This window comes from Colius striatus, chromosome 5 (assembly GCF_028858725.1).
Source record: "Colius striatus isolate bColStr4 chromosome 5, bColStr4.1.hap1, whole genome shotgun sequence".
Taxonomy (NCBI): Eukaryota; Metazoa; Chordata; class Aves; order Coliiformes; family Coliidae; genus Colius; species Colius striatus.
Genome location: NC_084763.1, coordinates 37,372,992 through 37,392,275, shown reverse-complemented (window position 1 = coordinate 37,392,275; position 19,284 = coordinate 37,372,992).

The window sequence follows — 19,284 nt, the reverse complement described above, 5'->3', positions numbered from 1 at the left end:
GAAATGCTCAGTCCAAGCAAGATCTTTCACCAGCTTTTGTGACTTCCTCAAAGGTCTAGAGAGTGATTCACAAATTTATCTCTTTTAAATGATGAAGATCAGTGGAATTAAAGTCTTGGTCTTCATCTTTCAAAGCCCAGCTGCTCTCATGCTTGGGGTTTGCTTTTAGCCAACACAGCCAGAAAGCCTTTCAGATTCAAACCCCAATATCCTTAAAAACCAAACTTGCAGATGAAGTAATGAGGCCACTTGGGGTCACAGCAAGACGTGGAAGCCATTGTTTTAAGAAAAATGTCTGGGAGCCCTCCTGCTTGAGGAAATTTAGGACCAGTAACTCCTGCTCCCAGTGATTCAGCCACCACCCTGAAAGGAGATACACAGAGTATCACTTGTTCTTCTTCATCCCCAGGTTTCACATGACTGCTGCCTAGCCGTTGTGAAAGACCCAGCAAGGAAAGCTCTTGACAGCTGTTAATAAAAATATAGCTTCTTGTCCAAGTGAAAATTCATGGTAAAGTGCCCATGTTTCCAAAGTGCAGGAGTTTGCAGTGTGAGCTTACAGTAGTCAAGAGGATTTATTTGTTGCCTGCTCTGGGGAGAAGAGGTTTTTGACATTTAAGCATTTGTTGTCTTGTTTTCTTACACGTCTTTTAGAGGTAGAGAAAATGAATGACATCCTGGTTCATGTATTTTATGTGCTACTTCAACGGAGAGGATTCTTTAAAGGTCAGAAAACAGGACTGGGAATGGAAAAGGCCCTTTTTCCTTGTTAGCCACTCAGTCGGTGTGGACTGCAGTTCTGTACAGTCTTAGAAACATCTTCACTAATCTCCCATGCTCTTCCCATTTTCTTTAGAGCCAAATCCTTTATTTAGAGTAAAACCTTGACCAGGCACTGGTTTTCAAAATTAACAAAATGCTGACATTCACCACCAGCTCTTTGAAAGAGCAGAGTGCATGTGAAAACAACCTGTGTAGCATTTCTCTTTGAATGTGGGGTTTAATTCTCTGCTTGATTAATTTGAAGCTCTTTGAATCAGCTTGTTTGCAAGCATAGGAACAGCAAGAGAAAGAAATGCTTTTTCAGCATTAATCTGCAGTTTGAGGCCATATATCTGTGATGGTTTAGCCCGATGTCCACCCAGTCATAAAATCAGTCCCCCTCCTAAACTGGACAGGAGAGAGAGAGAAATATAACAAACGGTTTATGAGTTAAGGACAGAGAGATCACTCGGCAATTAGTGTCACAGGCAAAACAGACTCAACTTAGGGATAAAAAGGTTTGATTTATTAAAGAAACAATAAGAGCAGGGAGATGAGAAATAAAACCATCTTAAAAACACCTCCCCCCACCCCTCCTCTTCCTGGGACTCTCCTTCCTTCCCCCCAGTGATGCAGGGGATGGGGGATGAGAGTTGCGGTCAGTTCATTACAGATGGTCTTTGCCGCTGCTTCTTCTCATGGGGAGGCCTCCTCACACTTCCCACTGCTACACTGTGGGGTCCCTCCCCACGGGAGACAGTCCCTCATGAACTTCTAAAACGTGGGTCCTTCCCATGAGCTGCAGCTCCTCACGAACTGCTCCAGCTTGGAGCCTTCCACGGGGGCAGCTCCTCACACCCTGTCCCAGCGTGAGTCACCCACTGGGAGAACAGTCCTTCAGGGACAGACTGATTACCTCCATCACTAATTGGCCAGGCCGGGGTCAGGTGCAGGGTCCAGCTTAAAATTGACTGTCCCTAACCCTATCAGCTACAGAGGAAGCTTCTGGTAACTCCTTTTGTTTAAAGGAGCCCCTCCTGTAGCCCCCATGCTGCCGAAAAACCTGCCTCAGACAAAACTACTACAATGTCATAAGACAAGGGTATGTATCAATGTTTCAGTATCCAACCAGCAGCTAGTGATATGCAGAGTGCACTAAGAGCCACCACAAGGTCCCATGTTGTCTGACATGTTCATGATCTTCAGTTAAGAGTGTCAATCCCCACAGATGTTCAACATCCAGCTGGACAAAGCACTGAGTAACCTGCTGTGCCCTCATAGCTGTGCCTGGTTGGGCTGTAGATTTCCTAAGATCCCTTCCAGCCTGACCTGTCTTGTGATCCTATGACCTAGTGTAGTGGTTTTGGCTGGGAAAGGTTTTAATAGCTGGGGTGGCTACAGAGGTGTCTTCTTTAAACACAGAGTTGACAGAAGCTTCCCCTGTAGCTGATAGTGCTAGGGCCAGTCAGATCTAAGATGGACCCTGCACCTAACCCAGGCCTGGCCAATTAGTGACTGAGGTAACGCCTCTGTGATTGAACATATTTGAGAAAGGGAATAAGTTGCTGTGCAGTTGCTAAACTGCAGCAGCAACAGGGAGTGAGAATGTGAAAACATCTCCACAGACATCAAGGTCAGTGGAGAAGGAGGGGGAGGAGATGCCCAGGCCCTGGAAGACTCCCCTGTGACTTGTGGTGAGGACCGTGGTGAGGCAGCTGTGCCCCTCCAGTCCATGGAGGACCACTGGGAAGCAGAGACCCACTTGTAGCCCATGGAGGAGCCCATGCCAGAGCAGATGGATGCCTGAAGGAGGCCACGACTCCATGGGAAGCTCACCCTGGAGCAAGTTCCTAGTGGCACCTGGGAGTCTGTGGGGTGAGAGGAGCCCATGCCAGAGCAGGTTTGCTGTCAGGACTTGGGATTCTGTGAGGGACTCAGGCTGGAGCAGTCTGTCCCTGAAGGACTGTTCTCCCAGTGGGTGACCCACACTGGGGCAGGGTGTGAGGAGCTGCCCCCGTGGGAGGCCCCATGCTGGAGCAGTTTGTGAGGAACTGCAGCCCATGAAGGATCCACACTGGACTGTCTCCTGTGGGAGGGACCCCACAGTGTAGCAGTGGGCAGTGTGAGGAGGCCTCCCCGTGAGAAGCAGCAACAGCAAAATCCATCTGTAATGAGCTGACCACAACCCCCATCCCCCATCCCCTAGCTACTGGGGGGGAACGAAGGAGGGTTCTCGAGGAGAGAGGGGTGGAAGGAAGTGTTCTAAGATTCAGTTTTATTTCTGATCTTTCTGTTCTGATGGCTTATTAATAAATCAAACCTTTTCTCTCCAAGTTGAGTCTATTTTGCCTATGATTCTAATTGCTGAGTGATCTCCCTGTCCTTATCTTGATTCACAAACCTCTTGTTTTATTTTTCTCTTCCCTGTCCAGTTTAGGAGGGGGATTGACATTATGACTTGTTGGGCATCTGGCACCCAGACAGGGCTAAACCACAACATCTAGGTAATGTTAGAGTTACTCTCAGAAAATCAGCAGGTGACAGAACTTAAGAGCCTGGCAGAAGTGCAATCCAGAGGGACATTGGAAAGACTACAGAGAGGCTTGTGGGATCAAAGCTTATTTAGCCAGGTGAAGCAGAAGCTGAAGGTTGAGCTAACAGCTGTCTTCAGCTACTTCCAGGTGAGTCACAAATACTCTTCTCAACAGCAGTAGATTAGATTATATAAACAGTAGGGAAAGAGGTTATTAAGGAGACGTTTTCCCTAGAGAGATGAGGTACAAGACTGGTTTCTTCATGCCTAGAGATGGTCCTTTGGTTATGCCAGCACCCAGCAGTGGGATTCTGCAGGGGTGGGTAGTCATTGCTGTGTGAGGGTAAGTGCCAGGGATATTTATTTCTCCTCATGTAAGTGAAGTCTTGTAAGGCAGGGCCTTATCTGAGTACGTAGCTGATGCCTTGCTGTGTCTTGCTTCTCTAGAATCTACTTTTGCGCTGGGCTGAGGTGAGAATTCAGAGCAAACTTGTTTTTCTACCTCTTCTTTTGTAGGTCATATGTGGATTTATTTTGTTCACGTGTATCTAGAACCCTGGAATGTCTGAAGTGATAACAGTTTCTTCTCCAGTAAAATGAATGATATGAAAATGTACATCCAAGTGGAAGCTCTAAGTAATCACTTCTCTCCTAGAAAGGCATCCAGTTTTGACTAAGTTCAAGAGGTAATTCCTGTACTTAAAGTGATTTCATGGAGTCACAAGAATATCAGAAGGGACTGCTTGAGGCCCTCTGGTTCAAACCCTCTGTTAAGCAAGGCTACCTAGAAGTGGTCGTCCAGGACCATGTCCAGGTACCTTCTACACTTTTAAGCTCACAAAAATTGCTATTGCACTCCAAGAATTGTACCAGCTTTAAAAAGGGTGAGAATGGATACTTCTCAGCTACTCTGTTCTGAGCTCCACAGAGGACTTCTCCCACTCCCTAACTGATACACATGCTAATTGTGTGGTAAATCTCCTGTAATGTGAACCCAAGCACCCTTCTCCTGCTCTGTGGATTTGGCTTAGTTGTTTATGTGCAGTGGGAAGCTGCTAGTCCCCTCTCTACCTGTGTAGGTGAGCTGCTATGGTTATATGAACATGGGCTAAGTCTCTAGAGAACAAAGTGCTGTTAGCAAATCAATGGATGGCTCAATTGAAAGGAAGGTATGGTGCTTATTAGCAGGATAAGCACCATAAAATAAACGTTTGAAGTCCCATAGCTTTGTTGTTCTGCTATTGAAGTCAATGAGAACTTTAATACTGGCTTTCACTGGAGTGGAGCTAAGCTCTCTCTCCATTGATCTTGGAGCCTATACTTGGGCAGAAGATGGACTCTAATCTTCCAGTCCCCCAAATCTGCTCAGGTCAGAGCTCTTCTGTCAGGTAACTTTGTGTGGGTGTTGTTTCTGTGCCTTGTCTTCACTTACACAAGTGACTGCACTGCAAAATGCCAACCCCATGCTGAGTTCTGCATCCAGCATGGTGCCAGTTACTGAAGTGGATGATGGGTCACACTCCCTGGTCCTGCTGGCTGCACTATTTCTGATACAAGCCAAGATGCCATTGGCCTTCTTGGCCACCTGAGCAAGGTCCTAGCACTGTAGACCACTGGAGCCTGGGAAAACATCCCAATGTGCTTGCTTTAGTTGCAGTCTTTCTTAGGTAGCTTTATAGACAGTACTAAATTAGTGGTGCTACAAAATGCTGCAGACCTCAGTCAACCTTGAATCTTCCTTTAAGCCCTTGCAGTGATGGCCCATTGTTACCACTCTCTGACAGAAGATTGGGAAATTAAGTTCAGTATCAGTATCTCCAGCTTCACCACTGGGGAAAACAAGGCCCAAAAGCAGGGAAAAAATTTTTTCTCTATATTGTAAAGCACTAGTAGAGTCATGGAAGTCAAACTCAAAGTTTCCATCCCCTTTTCTATGTGTGTATGAGCAGGGCAGAACACCTAGGTCCTGTACCTGGTGTCCTGTCCTCCCACACTTACTGTGTTTTAATTTACTCTAAGTGTGATTTTAAAAGACAAACCTGATCTTTTAAAAGCCTAACCTGATCTCCTTCTATGACAAGGTGACCTGCACAGTGGATGAGGGAAAGGCTGTCAAAAATGTTTACCTAAATTTCAGTAAAGCCTTTGATACCATTTCCAACAGTATCTTCCTGGAGAGCCATGGCTTGGATGGACCTACTCTTTGAGTAAAGATATGAATGGCTGGGCCCAAAGTGTGGTGGGGAATGAAGTTAAATCCAGTTGGCGGCTGGTCACTAGTGGTAGTTCCCCAGGGTTCAGTGCTGGGGCTTGTTCTCTTTAACATCTTTATCAGTGATCTGGATGAGGGGATCCAGTGCACCCTCCGTAAATTTGCAGATGACATGAAGCTAGGTGGGAGTGTTGATCTGCTTGAGGGCAGGAAGGCTCTTCAGAGGGCCCTGGCCAGTGTGGAGTGATGGACTGAGGCTAATTGGTTCAACAAAGCCAAGTGCTGGGTCCTGGACTTGGGCCACACCAACCCCAGGCAATGCTACAGGTCTGGGATAGAGTGGCTGGAAAGCTGCTGGGAGGGAAGGGCCCTGTGGGTTGTTGATTAGTAGAAGCTGAACATGAGCCAGCAGTGTGCCCAGGTGACCAAGAAGGCCAAAGGCATTCTGGCTTGTACCAACAACAGTGTGACCATCAGGACCAGGGAAGAGATTATCTCCCTGTGTAGCTGTGATGCTGAGGGACAAGGTTTAGTGGTGGCCATGGCAGTGCTGGGGTAAGAGCTGAACTTGATGATCTTAAAGGTCTTTTCCATCCTAACTGATTCTGTGTTATTTTGTGTAAAAGTTTTATTTTGTTGCTATTGACTGGTTCTTTCTGAAAGGAAAAACAGAAATCAGTGACTCATTCTTGCCTAGGAACATCCCTCTCTTTTGTGTTACCTTGGCATACTCTTGCACTGGAAGCAGTGCCACTACATTTATTTTGCCTCCAGGTTTTTGCATGAAGATATCTTTATACAAATTAACCTGTTTTAAAATCTGTCTTGCATTAAATGAATTGCTGACATTGTTCTGGGTTGTCTAAAACCTGCTTAAAAACCTCTAGTGGTGGTAGAGAAGCTCTTACCTCCCCAGTCAATATATCTCAAGGTTTCCTCAGGAGGAAGCAGATTTTATGTCGCAGTCTTTTTAATGCCACCTCAGCCTGTCCACTGAAAGAGTCTCCTTTGATAATGAATCTTGTCCTTCTGATTCTCTTGTGTGATTATTCATGCAGTGTAGTCCTTGTTCTGTTGTTGCTCCCAATGAATACAACCTCACCAGCCTCTACAGCATGTGTGTGATGTTTACCTGTGAGAGCAGCTGGTGTAATCACACCAAGCAATGTTCTTCATTTGAAGCAATTAGTCCCTGGTATATCACAGGCTGGACAATAGAAGTTAATTACAAAGCAAATAGGCTGCCAATCAGGTGGCAGAGACTTTGCTTGGTAATGAGCTCCTAACATTTTTTTTTTTGGGGGGGAGGGGGGATGAAGAGTTGTGTCTATTTAGTAAGAGCCTGGTTCTGTGTGCTTTTTCAAAGTGTAAATGTGGTGTTTCTGAAACAAATGGAGCTATGTATCTAGCACTGATCCACCCAGGTCGCACAGTCCCAACCATGTGCTTTTAAGCTATTTCCAAGTTCTGCCTTGATATTCCTCCTTCTTGCCACCTTGGCTCCTCTTTCCAAGTCTGCTGCAGAGCAGATCCTGGTAACTGCAGATGCTGAGCAGCACATTGGGATGCAGATTCCTGAGTGAACTTCAGACTTTTGAGGCAGTCTTGCTCTAAGTAGTCATTAGGGTTCCTCTGTTGTCAAGACAAGATGTAATGATTTAGCCCACCTCAAGATAATATAATGAAGATAAGTGGGCTGAGATGTACTTTAGAGCATCTTTTCTTCTTTCCATTGACTCTACAGGGACCCTGGACACTTGCTTTAAGTTAGACACCTAGGCTACCAAAGAGAGGTGAGAAGAAGTTGTAGCTTTGGTCTGCAAAGGGTCTTGTCCATGGGGATGGGGTAGCAATATAATGTGGGCTTGGCTCAGTGGATTGAACATAAATATCTAATATCTTTTTAGATGCTCTGCCCAGAAGCTTCCAACTTGTGCTACAGGGAAGCACAAGTCTCTAAACACTTTGTCTTGTATCTCTCTTCTCTGTGTGGATATCTTGAATACCTCAAAGCTGTACAAAAGGCAATTGTAGTCAGGTGGTGGTTGGTCTGTGCTCCCTAGTAACAAGCAACACAACAAGAAGAAATGGCCTCAAGTCACACCAGGGGAGGTTCAGGCTGAATATGAGAAGGAATTTCTTTACTGAAAGAATTGTCAGGCATTGGAATGGCTGCCCAGGGAGGTGCTGGAGTCACCGTCCCTGGAGGTGTTTAAGACATGGGTGGATGTTACACTTGGGGAAATGGCCTAGTGGTTGATCGGGCTGGGACTTGATGATCTTAAAGGTCTCTTCCAGATCATAGAATCATAGAATGGTAGGGGTTGGAAGGGACCTTTAGAGATCATCTAGTCCAACGCCCCTGCAGAAGCAGGTTCACCTAGATCAGGTCCCATAGGAACATGCCCAGGTGGGTCTTGAAGACCTCCAAGGAAGGAGACTCCACAACCCCTCTGGGCAGCCTGTGCCAGGGCTCCCTCACCCTCACAGTGAAATAGTTCTTTCTTATATTTAAGTGGAACTTTTTGTGTTCCACCTTCATCCCATTACCCCTTGTCCTGTTGCTAGATACTACAGAAAAGAGGGATGTCCCAACCTCCTGACATCCACCCTTTAGATATTTATAAATGTTAATAAGATTGCCCCTCAATCTCCTCTTCTCCAGACTAAACAGCCCCAGTTCCAGCAGTCTTTCCTTGTATGAAAGATGTTCTATATCCTTGATCATCTAGACACATAATTTGAATCTTCTTTGACATGAGTAAAAGCTTAAGGGTTATGCATATACAAAATATAAGCCATCTACTTCTGTGTGATCCAAATATCCTCACATATGGTTATTTTCATTACAGCTAGGAGACCTCTCTGCTCATTTATAGAGATGCAGAGAAGAGCATTTTTTTTTTCAAAATAAAGTTAATAAGGCTTATGAAATCATACTTGGGCTCAGGTCAGCTGTTCCTTAGAATGCTGGTTGAACATGCCAAAGCTTAAAAGCTTAAGTTAAACTTTTTCCTCAAATCGTGAAACCTGTTGATGGTTTCTATTAGAAAAAGGGGTTTCTAGGTTTTGTTGTTTGTTGTGGTTTTTTTATTTCAAAGGAACTTGAGATTCTTCATAATAACTTGACTTCGAGTGGTGTATCAGTGAGTGAAACAGAATAGCTGAGATTCAGGAACACTGGGGATTTTTAGTCACACTGCACAGAGGAAGCAAGTGGTCAAGGGAGAGGAAAATGAGACTGTTAAAAAAGGCAATACATAGGAAGCAACTGTCCATCCTAACAAAGCATTCAGCTGAGATTTAATGACTGTAGACTCTTTTGTCATCAAAAGAGAAAATAGTCAGTTTCGCATCATGATTCATCTGGCCTCTTCCTGCTCATGCCAAAATGCACATCTGAACTGTGCCTCAGGACCCACTGACAAAGTTCACTAGATCTCAGCTGACTTCATGAGGGTCTGGAGATGGGTCAGATGGAGTCAGCTACTTGCCAGATATTTACTTTCGACTGAATTTTCCTCCCTCCAGCTGTCCCAGCCTTTGTGTATTGAACCTTTTACAGAAAAGCCCCACATATCTCTGATTCTTCATTTGCAAGTCACATTTGCAACAACTGCCTCCTATTTCTTTATTTGATCCACAGTAATTGGGAGAGTGGGAGGGAAGCATGATCTCACCAGCTCTTCCTGCATTATCTTGGACTGCATTCACATACTAACACTCTGCAACAAAAGCCAAGTCCCATGATAATGAATGGTTTGTTTTTTTTTTTTTAATAAGCTGACAGGAGGAAAATGCTGTTAATGAGTAGACTGAAGATATAGGGAGAGGGGGTGCACAGTGCTAATCTTTTCAGAGCTGTTTTGGTTATCTGCATTTATTTGGTAATGACCAAGAAATGTAAAGATTTTCCCCCATTCTTTTCACTGTCTGGAGGATGTGTGATCAACAAGGAGACCTTAGTAGCAAAGAGCCTTGCAAAACACATTTCCATGGTACTAAAAGAGTTAAGAAGCTCCCAAGTATGTGACATCTCAGCTCTTCTGTGTTATTTCATTCCATCTGGCCTCCATCACATACCTAAGGTGCTCTCAGAAAGAGATTCCTATTCAGCCATGTGCTCTCTTTTCAAATGGCACAGTTACAGTCAGTGTGTATGAGAAAAGGCTCTTAAACTTTGTGGGTTCATGATCCATGCTCCAAAAGGTGATGATCATAGCTGACATGGTCAACATAACATAACCCATTAGGAACAATTCCTTCCTAGTGTTAGATAGCAGATACATTGACACTTCTAGTGATCCCAGTTGGGAACAACATGTTTTTCCCAGCAGCCGACCCTGGAGCAAGCTGGCTACTGAAAAGGTGGCACATCTGACCCACTCAAAGCCATCAGCCAGGGTAAGGTGCTGCTGCATATTGATCTGCCCTGGTAGGTCAAGCTTGGGCAGCCTGAACTGATGGTGCAGAAGTTATTATTTACAGGCTCCTGAGTTCATAGCCAATGCATCTCCAGAGGTTACCCGGGAAACCTCCAAGGAAATTTCTCAGCTCTAGTGACATCATTTTTGTAGAGTAGAGCTTTTTAGGGAAAATGTGCTAAACACCTCTCTTCTCGCTTTAAGAAGAAGCCCAGACAGTGTGAGATCAAAGGTCCATTCATGGAAAGCTTTGCCTGTAGTAACTCCAGTTGACGAGGGTGGCTCCTGGACAGCTCATTCTGTGTCCTTGTACTGGAGATTGGAGTTTCCTGCCAGTTTCCAGCTTTTGGGTCAGCTGAGAGCTTCCAAAGCCATCTCTGAGGCATCTCAACAATGTCAACCCTGCATGACTGATGAGAAGCAGGTAACAGTACTGTGATCTCCTAAACCTTTGAAAGGGGATGCACAAGAGCCATCAAACAGCTGAATTGGTCCAGTGCCTTGGCCTAGTAGAGACTTGGTCTGCTGTGCCAGAGCCATCCTTCTGAAAGGTATTTGGATGTTTGTCCTATGACTATGATTAGAGTCTGAGATTTACTAAGAAAAGTAGTATCTCTGTTCAAGGGAAAATGGGACGTCCACCAATCCATGAGGTGACAATATCACAGCCAGCTCTATGTTATATGCTGCAGGGAAAAACCTATAGCCCCAGATATTTTTTTTTTAGTGATGACCAGTGATGTGGGATGAGTGAAGTGTTGAGTCTTAATTGTCAGAGGATGAGCAAGCAGTGGAACCAGGTATGCATAGTGTTTCATGGCAAATGCAAACAGGATGCTCCATATTCAGCAGCCTCATCTCTGAATTATGCTCTGATACTCTTCACATTATTCCTCAATGCAGAAAATCACACAGAAGAAAGTCGCTTGATCTGAACAGACAGCACAGTGTAGCCAGCAGGAAATCCATCATTTTCTTTGCAGGTCATTGAAGATTAGCATTAATTGACTGTCATTAGCTGAGAAATGCCTGTAATCAGTCAGCTTTTTATCAAGTTTTACACCCATCCCTTCTAGAAATTAGTCATCCCATCTGCCTTGCAATCACAATTGCATAAAACAGAGAAAGACATAACCTTCAAACTCTCTCTCCAAACAATCAAAACTACATCCATAACTGTCCTTTTTTTCCCCTAGCTGTTCATTGGACTGCATGAGCTCAGGCTCAAGATTTCATGTGAGGACTTAACAAAATCCTCCTTCAGAATTGTCCCCATGGAGTGCCTAAGTATGATGCTCAAATTCAACAATTTAATCTACAAATTTAACTGATGTATTTATAATTAACACTAGGAAATCACAATATGGTTTCTATATAGATACCTGAAAACTTCCACATCCCAGCTGCCCCCTGGCAAAAGCAGTTGAAACATCATGGTCTTGATATTAGCCATGATTGTATGACCTGTGATAGACAGTACACCAGTCTTGTTCAACACCTTCATCAATGACCTGAATGAGGGGACAGAGTGTACCTTCAGCAAGTTTGGCTGATGACACCAAACTGGGAGGACTGGCTGATTCCCCAGAAGGCTGTGCTGCCATTCAGCGGGATCTCGACCGGCTTGAGAGTTGGGCAGAGAGGAATCTCATAAGGTTCAACAAGGACAAGTGCAGCGTCCTGCATCTGGGAAGGAACAACCCCATGCACCAGGACAGGCTGGGGGTGACCTGCTGGAGAGTAGCTCTGCAGAGAGAGACTTGGTTGGTAACAAAATAAACAAGAGCCAGCAATGTACCCTCGTGGCCAAGAAGGCCAGTGGCATCTTGGGATGCATCAAGAAAACTGTGGCCAGCAGGACAAGGGAGGTTCTCCTCCTCCTCTACTCTGCCCTGGTGAGGCCTCATCTGGAGTCTTGTGTCCAGTTCTGGGCTCCCTAGCTTAAGGACAGGGAACTGGAGCGAGTCCAGCGCAGGGCCACAAAGATGATCAGGAGACTGGAGCATCTCCCTTATGAGGAAAGGCTGAGAGACCTGCTGCTGTTCAGCTTGAACAAGAGGAGACTTGAGGGGGGACCTCTTTAATACTTACAATTCTTTAAAAAGTGGATGTCAAGAGGATGAGGCAACACTTTATTCGGTAGTGTCCAGTGACAGGACAAGGGGTAATGGACAAAATCTGGAACAAAAAAAGTTCCACTTAAACATGAGGGTAAACTTCTTTACTGTAAGGGTGAGGGAGCCCTGGCACAGGCTGCCCGGGGAGGGAGTGGAGTCTCATTGTCTGGGAGTTTTGAAGACCGGTCTGGATGTGTTCCTGTGTGACCTCATCTTGCAGGTAGATCTGTTGAGCAGGGGGGTTGGACTAGATGACCTTTAGAGGTCCCTTCCAGCTCCTACCATTCTGTGATTCTGTGATGGAGTTTTACCAGTAGCAAAGATAAAAAATCTTCAAAATTGCCAAGATGTGAAGTAGCTATACCACGTAATACAGAATGGGGAAAACAAAGGGAAAATTTTGCTTTCACACAAAACAATTGTGGGACCTTGGAACTATAAGACAGAAAACTGTTCACTTTGTCAGATTTTGTCTGTCACCAACCTGGCAACCTACTGAAGTTGTCAATTGGCTCTTGTTGTGTCTGTCCTTGGCAGTGATGTTTGCAGAGAGTCAATCATTCCAGCTCACAAATATACAGTCAGAGTTCAAGTGTGAATGCACATGAATTGTGGGGATTTATACTGTTGTATGCAGGCTGTAAGCACCTCCAGTTAAAAGCGTGTATGTTGTTCTCCTCAGCAAACAGCTCAATTTATAGTTAATATTGGAAGACATCACTTAATGTGATGATTTGTCAGGGATATATTTAATTTGGGATACAAGTTTCTCTGATTCACAAAAATACCCAAAGGTGAGTATAATTTTAGAACTAGCTAGTTAAAGGGAAAGTTAAGATAACATTCAAGAGTATGGCAGAATATTAACCATCTGCTTTCAGAGAAAATTATAATATTTTTCCTTAAAATGTCATTCACATTTCAAGGGAGGGATTGATGAAGAAATCTTGGCAGGATTTAGGTGCTTAATTTAGAGGAAAGAAGCTGGTTTAAGACACACTTTGCCTGTGATTCTTGGTGAGCAGTGACTGCCAGACCATCCCATGGGGTCTCAAAGGGCCTTTTTCCATTTCATGTCCCTGATGTTTCTTTGCCTGTGACCTCTACTCATTACCTCCCTTGGCATTACTGAGCACTGAATTACTCAGGCTTTTGGACAGCAGCGACCTTACTTACACCTGAAACACTCCTTGTTAGTAGTGACCTCTCTGAATGGAAAAGGACCCTGAGTGCTTCATGGTGTGTGTCCAGCTTGCCTGACTGAGCAAACATCAGTTATGTGAAGATGGAGAAACTTATGGTAGGTATCTAAATGACATGTCACGATGAGAATGAAACATTTACAGAGCATATGTGTGAATCCCCTTACAGTGACTATCCTCAAACAATTCTAGGGCACGGTTCAAATAAGAACATATACGGTAGAGATGCTCACTTATCTCTGTGGTGAGACCCTAGGCTCAGATAGTCATTGCTCATACCATATGATAGATATCCAAAGTTAGATGAGATTACTTTCTTTTAGCGTCTGACTCTGAAAAAGCCTGGTCCTGTACTGGCTAGCTCCTCTCCTACATGAGAGGAAACCAGCTATGGTGTTCCACCACATCCTTTGGAGTAGTGGCTTGGCACTATGTGAGAAACCATTGGGTTTGCAAAGCTTCTGGAGGAAAGGAAAACTTCAAGGTATGTTTCTTTTTTTAGTAAGGTGGTTTTTCACCGACTTTATTCCATTTATCAGTACTTCTTATCCTTACATTTAACAACGGTGAAACTAATAGCTGCTTGTCCTGGTTTGGGCTAGGATAGGGTTAACTTTGATGATGCAGTGGGAAGAGATACAGCATGGGCGACTGACCCAGGCCAATATTCAATACCATCCTGACATCATGCCCAGTACATACAGGCAGGGAGCTGTTTGGGATGGGTGCTGCAGAACCACAGGTTCAGCTGTCAGTCAGGAGTGTTTGTGTCAGGTCCCAGGTGGTGAGCAACTGCGGCACGCACCATTCCTTTTGTATATCCTCTCATTTACTGTTATAACTGTTTTTTCCTGAACTTGTTTCTTCTTATTGTTGTTCTATTAAACCGTTCTTATTTCAACCTACACGGTTTTTCCCTTTTCTCCAGTTCCCCTCCCTGCTCCGCCGGGAGGGGGAGGAGTGAGTGAGCAGCCTCGTGGCTCTTTGTCCCTGGCTGGACAAATTCACGACATTATTTGGTGCCCAACATAGGGTCCACAGTGTTGAAATAAGACAGAGTGGACTGAAACAATTTTTTTCTGTATATTTCTCATATTAGTTTAAAAAGTTACTGGTCACAATGTTGATTTATATGCTTAAATGGTGTTGGCCAATAATTTCACATATGCACAATGTATTCTCTGTGATATTGTTTATTGGCTTTGGAAAAGGGACAAAAGCACTCATTCTGATATACTGGTAGCTATTGGCTTATGGTATGGTTGTATCACTGGATATGGAGCTAGGCCAGTACTTGTACATGATTTGGTTGTCATTTCTGCAAGTTGGACATTCCCTCTCAGAATTTAGTGACAATAATGACACTCACTTCATGGTAAAAATGGAGTGACTTAATTAACTTTCCCCTCTTTTCTGTCTTCCCTTACTCATTCAGGTTAACTGCAATAGCTTTGGACAATTCAGAATACACTTGGGATGTTCCAGCCATCGTGGTTTTATTGTTCTGCCCTCTAGGTAGTGTGTTTTTCTTGGGTAGGGTTGCAAAATTTGTTTTTCAGACTGTTATGAGGTTGGGCAGCTATGGAGGGATTGATATACAGGAGCATATGAACAGATACTGGTAGAGTTTTTTACTTGTACAGATTAGGAACTTCACCCTAGCAACAACTGTGGCTATTCAAACTGAGGCAACTGACACTGTTGCTGCCTTGACTCCAACAGCAGACACTGATTCTGAATCAGAGGATCAACCTGTGCCAGTGTCAGTTGCTCCTGTCCAGAAAAAGAAATACACACAAAAAAAGCAGTTCACCTTGTGAGGGATGAATATGAACCAGGGTCATCACAGGAGCAGAAGGAAGTGTCAGAGTCAGAGATAATCACCCCATCCCTGTACCTGAGCAAACTGTAAGAAGTGCGAAAGGATTACAGTCGCCACCCAAGTGAGCACCTTTCACCTGGCTGCTCTGATGCTGGGAGAATGGGGCTAACACTTGGACTTGGAGGGCAGGGAAGCCAGGTAGCTGGGCTCCTGTCCCAGGATGGCAGCATTGACAAGGCAATTGGAAGAAAGACAGAAGTCCTTGGCCTCTGGAGAAGACTTTTGTCAGTCATGAAGGAAAGATACTCCTTCAAAGAAGATATCATGCCACCCAGGCAAGTGGACTACAATGGACAAAGGTATCCAGTATCTGAGGGAGTTAGCTGTACTGAAAATGATTTATAATGAGCAATCATCAACTGACCCAGATGAGATCCCATGTACATGATCTATGTGGCGAAGATTTCTGCAAAATGCACCATCATCTTATGCTAATTCATTGGCAGTCATCTCCTGGAAAGAAGACGAGGAGAAAATGGTGGGGGAAATGGGTGTTCAACTTCGGCAATATGAAGAAAGTCTGTCTTCCTCCCTACAGGCTGTTGTTTCAGTTGTAGAGAAAATGTCACAAGAGCTCTGCCAATTCAAAGAAGATATGTACTGCCCTCCACCTGCCCAAGTCCATACTTAAGCTCTTAGTAGATGTCCCTCTGTTCAAGAGAGGGAATATAGAGGGCACACACCACGAGGTGTTTTGTGGTTTTACCTGCAGGGAGGGAATGTGAACAAGTGGCATGGACAACCTACTTGGGCCTTAAGGGCATGGGAATTAACAGGGAAAAACAGTTACAATAAGCAATTTTTCCTGGAAAGATGCTGCTTCAGTTTCCAGTGAGTTTCCAGTTTCCCTAGACAGAATAGAAGGTTTGATCTCAATTCTGATCCCCTCAAAGGGACTTCTAGCTCTTTTCTACAAAAAGTATGCAATGACTGCCATGGCCAGTTCTAGGGAGGCCCTGCCTCCAGCCAGGTGGAGGAAACAGACAACTGAGTTTATTGGACAGTGTGGATCTGATGGCCTGGCACATCAAACCCACGACAGCATAAGGACTCTAGTGGACACTGGAGCACAATGCACTCTGATGCCATCAAGCTGTAAAGGGACAGAATCCATTTGTATTTCTAGAGTGATAGGGGGATCTCAACAGCTAACCCTATGTTGTGGTTTGGCCCAGCTAGCACACCAGCACCACGACAGTCTCTTTCTCGGTGCTCCCATTCACCCCCACTCTCGTTAGATGGCAGAGGCCCCAGCAAAATGGGAGGAGAAAGATAACCAAGGTTGTTGTGGATTGAGACAAGGGCAGGGAGGGCTCACTGCCAGTTATGGTTCTGGGCAAAACAGACTCCAGTACTCGACTTAGAGAGGACTTCCCCAGGACACAGTCCTTAACAAACTTCTCTGGTGTGGATTCTTCCCAGCAGCTGTGGCTTCTGCAGATACAGGGTCCCTCACACAGGACACAGCCTCTTCTGGGCATAGGTTTAATGAGCTGCTTTGCCATGGGTTCCTCCCCACAGTTACAGCTTCTGTGAACATTGGGTCCCTCACACGGGAAACGGTCTGCTCTGGCCACAGTGATACATGATCTTTCCCTTGGGACATGGCCTCTTCTGGCCATGGTTTTAATGAAGAAAATCATTGACCCTGGCTTGGGGTCTGTAGTCAAGTGATTGGGTCCCTCCCATGGGACACGGCCTCCTCTGGCCATAGTCACTGTCCGTGGCATGGGACTTTTAATCAAGTGATCCCTGTTGCAGGGTTCTTAGCAAAATGAGTTTCTGGCCCTGACATGGATTCATTATCAAAATAAGTCTCTATTACTGATGCGGGGCCTTTAAAGAAAAATGCAAACAAATCTCAGCTTCACCAGTTCTCTCCTTGGAATGCAGGAGAGTCTCTGCTCCAGCACACTTCCTCCTCTCTTTCCTCACTGATCTTGGAGTCCACATGGTTGCTTCTCTCACTGTTCCTGCTCCTTGCATCACCACCAGCTGGAGAAGAAGAAGGGACAGAAGAACGAAGAAACAGGAAGAACCCTCCTCTCCTGGCTTCTTAAAAAGTGACTGTGGAGGTGTCTAATTGGCTCAGCCCCAGAAGCGGGACTGGCTCAGACTTGTGGAGAGTTTTGAGCAACTTCTTAGAGCCATCTTTACAGCCCCTTCCCGCTTACCAGAAAAGTCTGTCATGTCAAACCATGACACCCTGTTAGAAGCTGAAGTGAGTTTAACACGGGATGAGTGGCACAAACTCCATTGTGACAAGCCCAGGTCCATGTATCCTGGGCAAATACTCGAGAGAGTATTTTAAGGACTCAAAAGGGTACTGGTGGGCCTTTGGTGTGGCTGCAGTGGAGAGAGAGGAAATTGAACTACTGTCCAGCATGCCTGGCCTCTCAGAGGACCCTTCTGTTGTGGGGTTGCTGATAGTGGAAGAACACCAGGTGCCAATTGCGACCACAACAGTGCACCAGCGGCAATACTGCACCAACAGAGATTCAGTGATTCCCATTCATAAGTTGATTAATCAATTGGAGAGCCAAGGGGTGATTAGCAGGGCTTTATCACCCTTTAACAGCCCCATGTGACCAGTACAAAAATCTACTGGAGAGTAGAGATTGACAGTGGACTATCGTGGCCTGAATGAAGTGACGCCGCCGCTGAGCGCTGCTGTGCTGGACATACAAGATGAACTGGAGTCCAAGACAGCCAAATGGTATGCCACCATCAACATTGCCAACACATTCTTCTCAATCCCTTTGGCAGAGTGCAGGTCCCAGTTAGCTTTCACTTGGAGAGGAGTTCAGTATACCTGGAATCGACTGCCCCAGGGGTGGAAACATAGCCCCATCATCTGCCATGGACTGATCCAGGCCACACTGGTGAAGGGTGAGGCCCCAGAACATCTGTAATACATTGATGACGTTGTGAGAGGCAACTCAGCAGAGGAAGTTCTTGAGAAAGGGAAGAAGATAATTCAAATTCTTCTGAAGGCTGGTTTTTCCATTAAACAAAGTAAGGTCAGAGAGCCTGCGCAGGAGATCCAGTTTTTAGGAGTAAAATGGCAGGATGGACGTCGCCATATCCCAGTAGATGTGAGCAACAAAATTGCAGTCATGTCTCCACCAACTAGCAAAAGAAAACACAAGCTTTCCTGGGGGTTTTTGGACAATGCACATTCCAAATTACAGTATGATTGTGAGCCCTCTCTACCACGTGACATGAAAGAAAAATGAATTTAAATGGGGTCCTGAACAACAACAAAGATTTGAACAAATTAAACAGGAGATTGTTCATGCGATGGCGCTTGGACCAGTCTGGACAGGACCAGATGTTAAAAATGTGCTCTACACCGCAGCCAGGGAGAATGGCCCTACTTGGAGAGAGCATCTGGGGAGACTTGAGGCCAGCCTCTTGGGTTTCTGAAGTCAGGGATACAGAGGATCCAAGGCCCGATACATGCCAACCAAGAAGGAGATACTGGCAGCATATTAAGGGGTTCAAGCTGTGTCAGAAGTGATTGGCATGGAAATGCAACTTCTCCTAGCACCCCAACTGCCAGTGGTGGACTGGATGTTCAAAGGGAGGGCCTTCCCCACACATCATGCAACTGATGGTACATGGAGTAGGTAGATTGCACTGATCACACAATGAGCTCTCATAGGAAATTCTAGCCTCCCTGGAATTCCGGAATTGATCACAAACTGGCCAGAGTGTGAAGACAGTAAAATATCACCAGAAAAGAAGGTGACACATGCTGAAGAGGCCCCATCATATGAGGAACTTCCAGAAGATGAGAAGCAGTATGCCCTGTTCACCGATTGGTCCTGTCATCTTGTGGGGAAGCATCGGAGGTGGAAGGCAGCTGTGTGGAGTCCCCTACACAGAATTTCAGAAGCTGCAGAAGGAGAGGGTGAGCCAGTTTGCAGAGGTAAAAGCTATCCACTAGGCTTTAGACATTGCTGAATGAGAAAACTGGCCGAGGCTTTATCTCTACATTGACTCGTGGATGGCGGCAAATACTCTGTGGGGATAGTTACAGCAATGGAGGCAAAACAACTGGCAATGATGGGGCAAACCTATCTGGGCTGCCCTAGTATGACAAGACATCGCTGCTCGGCTGGAGAAGCTAGTTGTGAAGGTGCACTATGT